Source organism: Artemia sp. Qi Xiang Cuo, chromosome 15 (assembly GCF_049724085.1).
Source record: "Artemia sp. Qi Xiang Cuo chromosome 15, ASM4972408v1, whole genome shotgun sequence".
NCBI lineage: Eukaryota > Metazoa > Arthropoda > Branchiopoda > Anostraca > Artemiidae > Artemia > Artemia sp. Qi Xiang Cuo.
In genome coordinates this window covers 66,185,356-66,198,345 of record NC_142808.1, presented here as the reverse complement: position 1 = coordinate 66,198,345, position 12,990 = coordinate 66,185,356, and positions in this window count along the sequence as shown.

Sequence of the window (12,990 nt, the reverse complement as noted above, 5' to 3'; positions counted from 1 at the left end):
ATTATTTTGATATTAATTAGATTAGTTTTATTAGATTATGTTATTTCTATATTTATTGTTTCTAGTTTAGATTGTTTTATTAGATTAATTAGTCTATTAAATGAATGCAGTTTGACAGGTGATTTTATCAACTCTCCACAGAGCCTTTGGTTAGACATAGACATAGGTTTATTAAGATCAAACAGCGTAGCCATGGCTAATTTATGTCGTCTTTATAACAATATGGAAAAAAAAACCAACATTGGTTCCATGTTGGATATGTATCGAGTTTGTTAAGAGCCTTTCAGACCGACTTTTTGCTTTTACTTTCCCTTCAGACTGGCAATCTCACGGAGTCCTACGGAGCTTAAAAAAATGAAGATAAAAAAGTGACTGTTTTGGAAGGAACCTTGCAGCCAATGATCTCTGCCAAGTAACACTTCCTTCTGTAAACAAGAAGTTGTTGGCAAGTATTTCTCCAAAATTTCTGGATTGTCTTGAAACATTATTACTTGATGTGTGACCTACATCCCGGAATGAAGTATCCGATATAGAAGCTGGAGACTCTTCATAAGCGTTTGGGGTACCACATAAAGTAATAACGTAATTGTAAGGGCAAAGTGCACATTCCACGATTGTCAAAAACATTTCAGGCTGTATGATTATTTCTGATCGAAACAGTCTGAAGATTTGCACAAAAACGGCGCAAGAGTTCTCAATTAACCCGCAAAGTAATGACACTCTATAATTGTACATCTTTTGGAGTTTAGCAAGGTTGTCTACCAGGAATGGGCCTCATTGTGTAGTCCATGAGTTGGAAAGGGTTCGAACCATAATAAAAAATTTGGAACATGGTGTTAGTTCCAGGGAGTTTTTGGGCGGAGGAAGCCTGGTATTCCTCTATCGAGGCGGTTCCTAAATTCAAACCAAGAAAAGACACCACTATTACTCCCAAATCCGTTGGCACCAACGTCATAAAACAAAATTTGTAGTTTGCACCACAAGTTGAACGTAAAATAATACTAAAATAATTCGTATAGTTATAAAACTGTGGACCAGAATTGTAAGGGCATTGAAGCCTGATGTGCTTACCATCTCTAGCACCTATGCTATTTGCCGTTTTCCATCGGGTAAAGATCTGTGCTGCAGTAAATGTTAAGTCTTCCTCAGACGGAGTAGCAAGAAAACTGGGAGAAAGAAGGTCAAAAAGGCCTGTTTAGTCTCTTTTAAAATTTCTTAGACAGTACAAATTCCAAACTCTGAACTTACAGTGTAATATTGTCATGCTGTTTTTTGTTGCTAAACACAAAGTCAAGGCTAGGGGAGTCTCGGGGGATATGGTTTTTCTATAATTTGTATTTTTCTTTGCTATTTGTACTCGCACTTTACCTAACAAATCAGAAAAGTAATCAAACATAGCAACCGAACCTCTAAGTAATGAAACATAGCAACGTAGCCTCAAATCAATTAAACAATAGGAACCGAAAATCTCAAACACGGACTTTTGAGACCACTATATGTATCAACAGAATTGGCTTTTTATGCTGATTTCAATTATATCAATTTAATGATGTTTAGTTTTATATATTAGAGGTTACGAGCATCAGAAATTTTTCCTCCTTTTCAAGAAAAGGGAGAAACAACCCTTAAAAGTCAAGTGATCTCAGTGAAAATCACACCATCAGATTAAGCGTGTCTGTGAATCCTAGAGTGTATGTTTCAAGCCTCTATCTACAACAATGTAGACTGTTGTATTTTTTTGCCAGAAGAAAGAATATGGATAAGTGTTTTTTTTCTTCCCAGGGGGTGATTGTATCGATCCAGTGGTACTAGAATATCTTTAGAGAGCTAATTCGAAAGGAAATTAAAAGTTACAGTGATCTTTTTAGGCTACAGAAAAATGGGTCCCCGCTCCCCCCCCGATTGTACCCCAAAAGTAGGCGAACAAATTTTATTGATCCCAATTTTTCATAAGATGTTTAATGCAAAAAAAAAATTCCTTTTGGTCTTAAATGACCCCCTACACAACCAGGGGACTGGTCGTTAAGTTATAAATTTTGCCCTGTGTTTGAGTAGTGTATTTGTTACTTGGAGGTTGGCATAAATTTGTGTGTGGATGTGTGACACAATTTCTGCTGGGAGTTTTTCCATGGAGATGGACGTGTCCAGGGATTGAACTTTTCGGGAAAACTTGCCAGAATTATGATACAAAATTATTTTTATATGTCTTCCTTTCTCTTTTCCGTCTCAATTTGACGCGCGGAGTGGTTGAGAGCTATTGTCCGGGGTAAATTTTCACCAGTATTGAATTGTCTAGAGAATATTTCCGTGGAGAGGGGGTTTCTTCTTCGAGATTGGACCAGATGTCCTGGTATTCTTTTCAAAAAAATCAGACATTGATCAATTGAAAGTAAGAAGTTTTTTTCAGCTGAAAGTAAGGAGCAACATTAAAACTCAAAACTAAAAGAAGCTATTATGTATTTAAATGGGATTATCCCCTCCTCAACACCTTGTTCTTTACGCTAAAGTTTGAATTTTTTCCCAATTATCTAATAATGACTCCTGAAACCCAAGGGCCGTTTAATTGAAACAATAAGACGCTTTTTTAAAAGTACGGAAAAACTTTAAAAAGCCCTTTTGTATTAATTAAGTCCAACTTAAATTGATAATCTAGTAGTTTTTGTGGTTTCATGGAAGTAGCTGGTTAATTGTATGTGAGTATTAATTGTATATATATATATATATATATATATATATATATATATATATATATATATATATATATATATATATATATATATATATATATATATATATATATATATATATATATATATATATAGTTTTCAGTAAAGCGCCAATGACTTTTACAGTGAGAGAAGGAGGCAAAACCCAAACTCTTGTTTTTAGTAATTTATAATTTTTTGTAAAATTTCTTATTAGTAATTTCTTGTAATTAGTTCATTTATATTAGTACTTATTGTATGTTTTTGCTATGATTGTTTATTTAATTTTTGGTCGTTTTGGGTTTCATTTATTCTTTTATAGTAATTTCTTGTCGTTTCTAGTTTGAATTTTAAAATGTATTTTTATATTCATAAATTAATTTTAATATGAGATTTAATTTTCTTTTAAAAAAATATTTTTTTGATTTTTTTTTTAATTAATTTTATTTAATTTTTTAGTTCAAAATGTTTAAATATTTTAGAAAATGACTAATTTCAAAATCAATTTGTTTTTAAATATAAAAATTTTATCAAAGTATCAAACTAGTATCAAATTAAAGAAATCATCTAAGTAAAAAAGATATCAAAGTAAACAAATTATCAAAATAACAACAAGAGAGGTCCTTAAGTCAAAGCTATTTCCCCGGGGCTGGGTGGGGGTTCAAACCCGGAAGCATATTTATTTGGCCTTCGAACTATTTTGAACAAAATGACTATCTAAAAATTTTCACCGGATGCCCTTTGGGAAAGTGGGACGTAGGCTAATTGCCCATTGATCACATTTGACTCTTAAAAAATAACTAAAAGTTCTAATTTCCGATAAAATGAGCCCCCTCCAAGGGTAATACGGACACCCCTTCCACAAAAAACTTATATTCTTAATAATAGGCAACTTCCATAAGTTACAATCCTTTCCATGGGAGCTATGGAGCATTTCTCTACCCTTTAATTATAGCAAATTGAATTTATGACTATTTTGAACAAAATAGCTGTTACAAAATTTTTATACGATGCATGGACTGCTAATATAACTTACAGGCCTTTCCCCTAGGGCTGGGGTTCAAACCCGGAACCGTAGCTATTTGACATTCGGATGATTTTGAACGAAATAGCTAACTCAAAGTTTTGATCTAAACCATTTACAAAAAACTGCGTGGGGGGGTGGCGTGGTGCAGAGCGTCGGATGAATCTTGACTTTTAAAAATGGAGGTAGAACTTTCAATATAACTCGAACGAGGCTGGTACGAACTCTATACGATTAACTCTTCGATAAAAAACCTTCTCTCTGACTAATGGACAGCGGGCATAACTTAAAGCCCTAGCCCTGGGGGCTGTGGGAGGTTTTGTCAACCCCCTCCTAATGTTTATTTTACGGAACCACTTAACTATATCGTACCTACTGGCCGGCTAAAAATTTATGGGGCTGCTTTGGGGGACAAGAGGGGGTGGAAAGGGGAGGGGGGCTTGATGAACTACAATCACGGTCGACTCTAAAAAGGTCAATAGACATTGATATTTAAATTTTACTGAGATCTCTCATAATTTTATAACACCACACCTTTAATATGACGGGTCTCTAGATAAAAAAATGGAGCCTTATGGTCTTGGGGCTGGTGGGGGGAGGCTCTGTGCCTTCGATCACTTTTGACTCTTAAAAAGAGAACTAGAACTTTCATTTGCTAATCATTTGAGTCCTCTCCAAAGTTTATGCGACCGTCTTTTGCGTAAAAAAATTATATGCCCTAGGGGAATAAGTTACAACCCTTCCCCCGGGTTTGGGGGGAGGGGGGCTATGTGGACCCCGAAGTTTGTCATCTGATCGTTGGAATATTTCAAACGAAATGGTTATTTCAAAATTTTGATGGCTATTCAGAAACAGCAGCATGTCAATGTTTTTCCCTGAGGGTCGGTTCCGCCGTTCATAATTTTCTGACCCGCCTTGGAAAACACTTCAGAAGGAACACTGGTAGCGGACACAGACATGAATTTCAATGCAACTTCGTACAGGTGTTTTTGGGACCTCAGAAGCCTCTCGAAGCATGTCCTGCTTTGACTATAAGGACTTTATCGTGTTAAACCCACAAACTGGCTTGATTCTGATATGACTGCATCGCAGAGACTCCGATGGTACTTGTATTTTCTGATCGAGATTTGGCAGCCAGCAAGGCTGAATCTATATCGTTTGCAGTTTTGATCTCAACTTGTGGACTATTGTCAGGTGAAGTATAAATTTTCTTAACTTGGGTCAAGATATCTGGCAATTGTGACGGGTGTGAATTGACCAGGACTTATACCCCTACACTGAATTTTATTCAGCAACGCCTTTCGAAGCACATAAGCCACGTCTGAGAATCCACCAAAATCTATCTGAGCAAGGTTGGTTTCTCAAACTATGAGACACTGTAAGGAGTTTTTAGATGGATAAACAGATTTCAGAAGAGCTAAAAAGTTTCCTCTTCTAAGTGTTTAATCACTTTTTAAAGTACATCCAACTCACTATCTGAGAGTATTAGGTCCACTTGACAGAGAAGCTTGAGTGAGCTTGTTATCGACTCTTTCAAATCTTGTAGACTACGTACCATCGTGAGACGCGACTACAATCGAGAGATCAGATCATGTTGTAGTTTTTTGTTTAAAACATTGACACTAGAGATTTGAACATGGAACAACTTTTTTGTAGATATAACACTACGTATTGAAAATATTACAATAGTTCTTTACCTTTGTACGATTTGCACAAATTAAGCATTATAATTCATTGTACCCCCCCCTCCCATAATCAAAGTTAGAGTAGGTGTGAAGCACGAAACATGTATCCATCCTGGAGCTACCTGGGATGCAGCATCTTTTTCGGCCCAAACTACATTTGCTCAATTATCAGTTACTACAGCTATAAATTTTTCCTTGATCCCCCCAATTTTCAATTTTCATAAGGTGAGCCTTAATAGCATCAGCAATATATATATATATATATATATATATATATATATATATATATATATATATATATATATATATATATATATATATATATATATATATATATATATATATATATATATATATATATATATATATATATATATATTTATATTTATATATTATACATGTATAGTTACAATTAAGCTAGATTACCTTATCTTAATTTATCAGTGACAGGTAGCTCCTTTTCCTTGGCAGAATTTTTCAGATTGAAAAAATTCACCCCGTCTGGTCGGCTAGTTTAGCGTTGATCAAACAGTTCGTGGTAACGAACTGTAAGTAAGGAGCGACCCGGCTCAATGGTAACCGAAACTCTAGAAAACGGGTTTTTGATGCCAATAGATATATCAAAAGAATCAGATTTCAATGCTAATTTCAAATATATAACTTTCATCAAGTTTAGTGCTACCCATCAATAGTTACGCGACTGAGAAAATTTGTCTTATTTTCAAAAAAAGGTGGAAAAAACCTATAAAAGGTATATAACCTTAATTAAAATAAAACCATCATATTCAGAGTATCAGAGAACCCTACTGTAGAGGTTTCAAGCTCCTATCTACAAAAATGTGGATTCTTACATTTTTTGCCAGAAGAAAGATCACGGATGCGTGTTTATTTGTTTGTTTGTTTGTTTGTTTGTTTTTTCCCCAGGGGTGATCGTATCGACCCAGTGGTCCTAGAATATCGTGGGAGAGCTCATTGGAACGGAAATTTAAAGTTCTAGTGCCCTTTTTAAGTGACCAAAAAAAATGGAGGGCAACTAGGCCCCCTCCCACGCTAGTTTTTTTACCAAAGTCACCCGATCAAAATTTTGAGATAGCCATTTTGTTCATCATGGTCGAAAATTTGATAAATATGTCTTTTGGGATGACTTAATCCCCCGAAGTACCCAGAGGGAGGGCTAAAAGATATTAACTTTACCCAATGTTAACATAATAGTATTGGTTATTTGGAAGTATACAGAAGTTTTCAGGAGTTTTTTTGTCTGGTAGGGGGAGTGAAGGGGGGGTCGGGGGGTAGGGTGGAGGATAGGTTTATGAATGAAGGGGGGAAGGGGGGAAGGGAAATCGCCAAGAAGGGGGCGCCGGAATTCCAAGCATTATTTATTGGTTATTGGGAAGTATACAACCATTTTCAGGAAGGATTTTTTCGGGAGGGGGGGCTAGAGGAGGGAGTTACTCGGGAGAATCTTTCCGTGGAGTATGTTTCTTTGGGGTAAGGGACATTTCTATGAAGGGGGCGCCGGATTTCCAAGAATTATTTAAAAAACGATCAGAAATTAAATAAAAAAAAACCAAGTTTTTTCAACTGAAATGTAAGAAGGAATATTAGAACTTAAAACGAACAGAAATTATAACGTATGTGAGGGGGTTCTCCCCCAAGTCAATACCTCGCTCTTTACGCTACAGTTTTTTTTAGTGCTTTCAAAAGAGCTATCTATTCTAATTAAACGGCCTTTGTGATTCAGGGGTTTGTGAATCAAATTTTTTATTAACTTTTAACGTAAAGAGCGTGTTATTGACTAAGGGCACAACCCCCTCATATACGTAATAACATATACGTAATAAAAAAACACTAAAAAAAAAAGCGATACGGCTCAATAGTAATCGAAACTTTTAAAAAAGTAATGTTGATGTCAATAAATGTATCAAAATAATGTTTTTATAATGCTGATTATAAATATATAAATTTTATTAAGTTTAGTATCAAACATTTAATGTTAACTAACTGTAAGTAAGGAGCGACCCGTCTCAATGGTAACCGAAACTCTAGAAAACTTTATTTTGATACAAATAGATACATCAAAAGAATTGTATTTTAATGCTGATTTCAAATATATAAGTTTCATCAAGTTTGATCCTTTCCATCAAAAGTTCCGCGCCTGAGAACATTTGGCTGATTTTCGAAACAGGGAGGAAAGACCCCCTAAAAGTTATAGAACCTTAATGAAAATCACACCATCATATTCTGCGTATCAGAGAACCCTAATGTAGAGGTTTCAAGCTCCAACCTACAAAAATGTGGAATTTTGCATTTTTTGCCAGAAGAAAGATCCCGGGTGCGTGTTTATTTGTTTGTTTGTTTGTTTTTTTTTGTTTTTTTTTCCCCAGGGGTGATCGTATCGAACCAGTTGTCCTAGAATATCGTGAAAGGGCTCATTGGAATGGAAATTGAAATTTACAGTGCCCTTTATTATCGATCAAAAAAATGGAAGGCAGCTAGGCCCCTCTCCACGCTCAGTTTTATCCCAAATCCATTTGAACCAAATTTTGAGGAGCCCGTTATGTTTAATGGGTTCAAAAACAATGTAAGTATTTTTTTTTGAATGGCTTGATCCCCCGAACTTCCCGGGGGAGGGCTGAAAGTTATGAACTTCACCCAATGTTAACATATAGTATTGGTTATTTGGAAGTATAGCCTACAGACGTTTTCAGGGGAGATTTTTCCTGGTAGTGGGGGGAGGGGGGGGGTCAGGGGTTATGTGGGAGGAGTCTTTCCATGAAGGAAGTTTTCATGGGGGAAGGGACATTGCTATGAAGGGGACGCCAGACTTCCCAGCATTATTTAAAAAAAGATCATAAATTTAACATAAAAAAACAAGTATTTCAACTGCAACAGCAGCAACATCGAAACTTTAAACGAACAGAAAATATTACATATATAATTGGGTTCACCCCGTAGTCAATGCCTCGCTCTTTAAGCCAAAGATTTTTTAGTACTTTCATAAGAGCTATTTATTCTAATTAACGGCCTTTGTGATTAAGCGGTCATTTCTAAAGAATTGGAACAAGATTTGAACTTTCGCTTAAAGAGCAAGGTATTGACTAGGGGGCGAAACCCCTAATAAATGTATTAAAAATATATGAATATAGAAGTTCGTTACGTAAGTTAATTCGTAAGTTACGTATATTTATTACTAATAAAAACGTTCGTAAATAAAATTAAACAAGTTTCGAGAAAGCCATTTAACTAAATAAAAGTAAATTATTATGACAATTTTGTTTTAATTATTCATGTACGGTGAGCCAAGATCAAAACCTGCATTTATTAAAAAACGTTAAAAAAGTAAATAAAAAAAAACAAGTTTTTTAAACTGAAAGTAAGGAGCGAGATTAAAACTTAAAACGAACATAAATTATTCTGTATATGAAAGAGACGGTCACATCCTCAACGCCTCGCTCTTTACGCTAAAGTTTGACTCTGTCTCACAACTTTATTTTTTAAAACAATAAAAAACTTTAGCGTAAAGAGCGAGGCGTTGAGGAGGGGACAGTCTCTTTCATATACAGAATAATTTCTGTTCGTTTTAAGTTTTAATGTCGCTCCTTACTTTCAGTTTAAAAAACTTATTTTTTTTTATTAACATTCAAAATCCGAACTTTTTATCATAACATAATTTTGTTGTGAACTTTTCATTCTAAGTAATAACTTACACGTATCTGAGTCGGGAGCCGGAAGTGAATTCTTGCGTCAAAGATGCCAGAGTATGATGTAAGATAAGGCTAAATAAAATGAGTTATAGATGAAAGAATTCAAACCTTCAAAGAATATTGAAGAGGTATGCTGAAAATTTGCAGACTTTTCAGGTGGCGGATTTTCCGTGGAGAATAGAGGGGGTTAGATACCCCTAAAAAATCTCTGTGTTTATAATATGTTTCGATATCGATATTTGGTCCGATACATCGATATTGATATCAAATATCGTCCAGCACTAATTATAACTTTTCGGTTTATAATCAATTGAGTCCTCTCCGAGGTTTATACAACCACTTCTTCTACAGGAACTTTATCGTTCCCACGGGACTATCACAACCTTTCCTCCGGACAACCTTTCACCTCTGAAGTTTATACGAGCTCCTCTTACATAAATCCTTATATGCCCTTGGGGCATAACTTAAAAAAATTGTCCCCGGACTCTGGGAGGGTGCGTCGACTCCGGAGTCTTTATTATCTGATGTTTGAAGTATTTTTAACAAAATGGGTATCTCAAAATTTTTATCGGCTGGATTTGGAGGAAAAAAGGCGTGGGGTATTTTCTAAGCTAGAAACTGGAAATAAAACGGAAAGTATAGATTCCTTGCATATTATATGTGTATAAAATATATACTGTCTCGAATTAATGTAGATGAAATCAATGATGTGTGAAAGAGTTTGGATCATTATTAAGATACATGTAGTTGTCCTTGTGTTGTAAAAACAAAATCTCGGACGATCGTGGCTCAGAAGTGTGAAACTACTTTAGTCACACACCAACCCACTCCACAAACTTTTCAAAATAAACGGCTTGTATTTTCATTGACAATTTTTCTGTCGAAAGGGTCAATGAAAAAAGCCACCCCCCTCCCCTTACCAATATGAAAAATTAACTATGGAAACAACGCCCCTAAAAGTTAGGTGATTTAATGTTAAAAAGTCAATCGTTTTATAAGTAATTATTGATTTTGTCTGTTATTATGAATTATTAGTGTTGAAAATCTTTTCTTGAGCATCAACCTAATCTAATCAAAATAAAAAATTGAGGGATCTTGAAATTTTTAGACATATTTCCTGAGTCGATTCTAAGCATTTTGTTTTATTGTTCAGTTCATTGTTATTTCTCTTTGTGCCCCACCATATATAGGTGGCGGCGCAGCGTGTTTTGTACGTGAGTAGTTTGCGCCGGGGACTCTGCCTAGTCCCTATATTGATGGCGAGGAGGAAATGAAATGATTTGGTTTATGTAAAAATAGCGTCAGAGATCTGTAACTGGGATGGTTACTGGAGTTTTTTATTGCTCACCTAGTATAGTAACTTTCCAAAAAAAAACGTCTTCGCTAAAAAGTTGGATTTGTGTGTTGATTTTATTACTTCTAAGTACCCGAGTGTTGTAATTTGCAGTACTGGTGATAAGAACGATATAAAAATTGAAAGTTCCCTCAGAAGTCAAGGACTGAGAAAATAGTAAAGGTTCCGACCACTAAAGGTAATACTAAAGTCAACGTAGTTTGCACAAATTTGTCAGAATATTATAATGAACCTCAAGACCTACCTCTCCTTGGTGGTAGCTACCACTACATGATAAAGTGAGCTCCGCTATCTTCCTATAAAGTAAAATATGTCGTTGAGAAAGTTTATTACTGACCTCTTTCGGACAGGGGTCTCTTAGAATTTGGAAATTGGATTACGTCCGAGTCCTGGGATGAGGTAGCAATTTTAGAGTCCTCCGATGAAAAAGCTAAGCTTTTGCAAGATAAATTAAGAAACAAATATGAAGAATGCTTTCCTGGGAAAACTTGCAAGTGGTGCAACACAGATCGTCCTTACATAACTCAAGAAATTAAAGATTTGATTCAGTTTTTTCTGATGATGATGCGGTTGCTACCCAGTTAAATGGTCATTTGGCCAAAATAATCCAGTCTTTGTCGCCTCTTGATGTAAATAAAACTAACCAAGAGTATCATGAAATTCCACATGATGGCGTACCTTTACCTACCATTTCTGAGGATCAAGTTATTAGTAAAATAAAGAAGCTTAAACGAACTAGTAAAACTCCCATAGATATTCCGATTGAACTAATAAAAGCATTTCATGACAAATTGACTAATCCCCTAACAAAATTTTTTTATTTCATTTCAAATTCTTCAGTTTACCACAATTATGGAAAACGGGGTAGGTTACTCCAATCCCTAAAAACAGATACTAAACTTAATTTCGATGGTGTGAGACCAATCACTTTCAACCCTTCTTCAGAAAAATGTACGAAAGTTTTTTTTAGCAAATTGGCTAAAAGCTGAAGTTGAACCCCTCCTTGCTCCTCATCAGTATGGTAACATCAACATCCCTTTATCTAGTCAGTCTTTTATATTTTATTTTTAAGCATGTTGATGAGCCTGGCAAATGGCTAAACTTAATAACAAATGATTTTAAAAAAGGTTTTAGATTTGATTTATCATAAAATTTTAATTTCTATGCTTTTAGTTGATTTTGGTGTTATTTTTCATAGTTTTTTAATAAATAGGTTCCAAATTTTAAAATATAAGAAGTCTTTCTTTGAACCTGAGCCAGTTTTTTTTTTTTTTTGGTGTGCCTCAAGGTACCTTTGTGGGTCCTATCATTTTTCTATTTGTTATCAATGATATTGCTAATTATTGTGAAGACCGCTGTAAAAATTTTTATGAACTTACCCTTAGAGAGCTTTGTGTAGCAAATGAATCTAGCAAAGCTCAAATTTTAATTGATAATGTGAAGACTAAAGCTTCCAGTTCAAATATTACAGTAAATCTTCTATTTTTAAATTCTTCTGAAGCAAATTTTCTACCAACTATCTCTGATTCTCTTAAAGTTAGGACGATTAAGCTCTTAGGAGTTATTATTACCAGTGATTTAAAATGTGACGCTAACACATCTAGTCAAGCAAAAAGGGGTAATGCTGGTCTGCAAATGCTCAAGCTTATGTCAAAACATGGGGCCTTTCCAGATCACCACCTCCGAATATGTACATCTTTTACTCGCCCAATTCTGGAATATGCAGCTCCTGTATGGCATTTTGGACTGACGGCTGAGCAAAGCGCCAAGGTCGAAAGAGTTCAGAAAAGAGCTCTAATGATAGTATTGAAGCAGGCAGAAACGTCAGACAAAGAGCTGCTGACAAAGTTTAAAATGAAAACTATAAAAATAAGAAGAGAGACACTGTGCTTGTAATTTGGAATAAAATCTCTGATACACTCTTTCCACAACCCCCTGTTCACCCCTCAATCCACCACAACACAACTCCCGTGCAGGATCGTAGTGCCTGCTGAGAAACTTCAGCTGGTACTTATAAGTAATTTTGTAAAAATGTATAACGATAATCAGGAGGATTGGTCAGTGTTTTTTTATGTATTTGCTTTTAATGTGACGATACCAAAAAAATTTGGCAGTGACATGAATATTTTGGTTAAAATAAAAATTAATCTATATATTATCTGAATCTCAAACCTTTTCTTCTCTATGATATAGCTTGCTAAGGTTTGTGACAAAGCAGAGAAACTAACCATGAGATTTAATAGTTCTATTAATAAGGTGTTGCTTGATTTGAAGTATGTGTATTCTATCATGTACATATTTCATTTTTTTTCAACTACATAGTAATGGTCATGCAGTTTACAGATATATTCCATCTCTTGTCTCTGACCATTTCTACACATCACCTTTGTAATTCTGTAAATATTCGAAGTTCTTTCTCTCCATCAGTACGATCAACTTCAATCCCGGGTTGCCTCTCATGCTACTTGGAACACTCTGACTAAAGGAGGCCCTAGACGGCCAATCATTTTGATCAAGC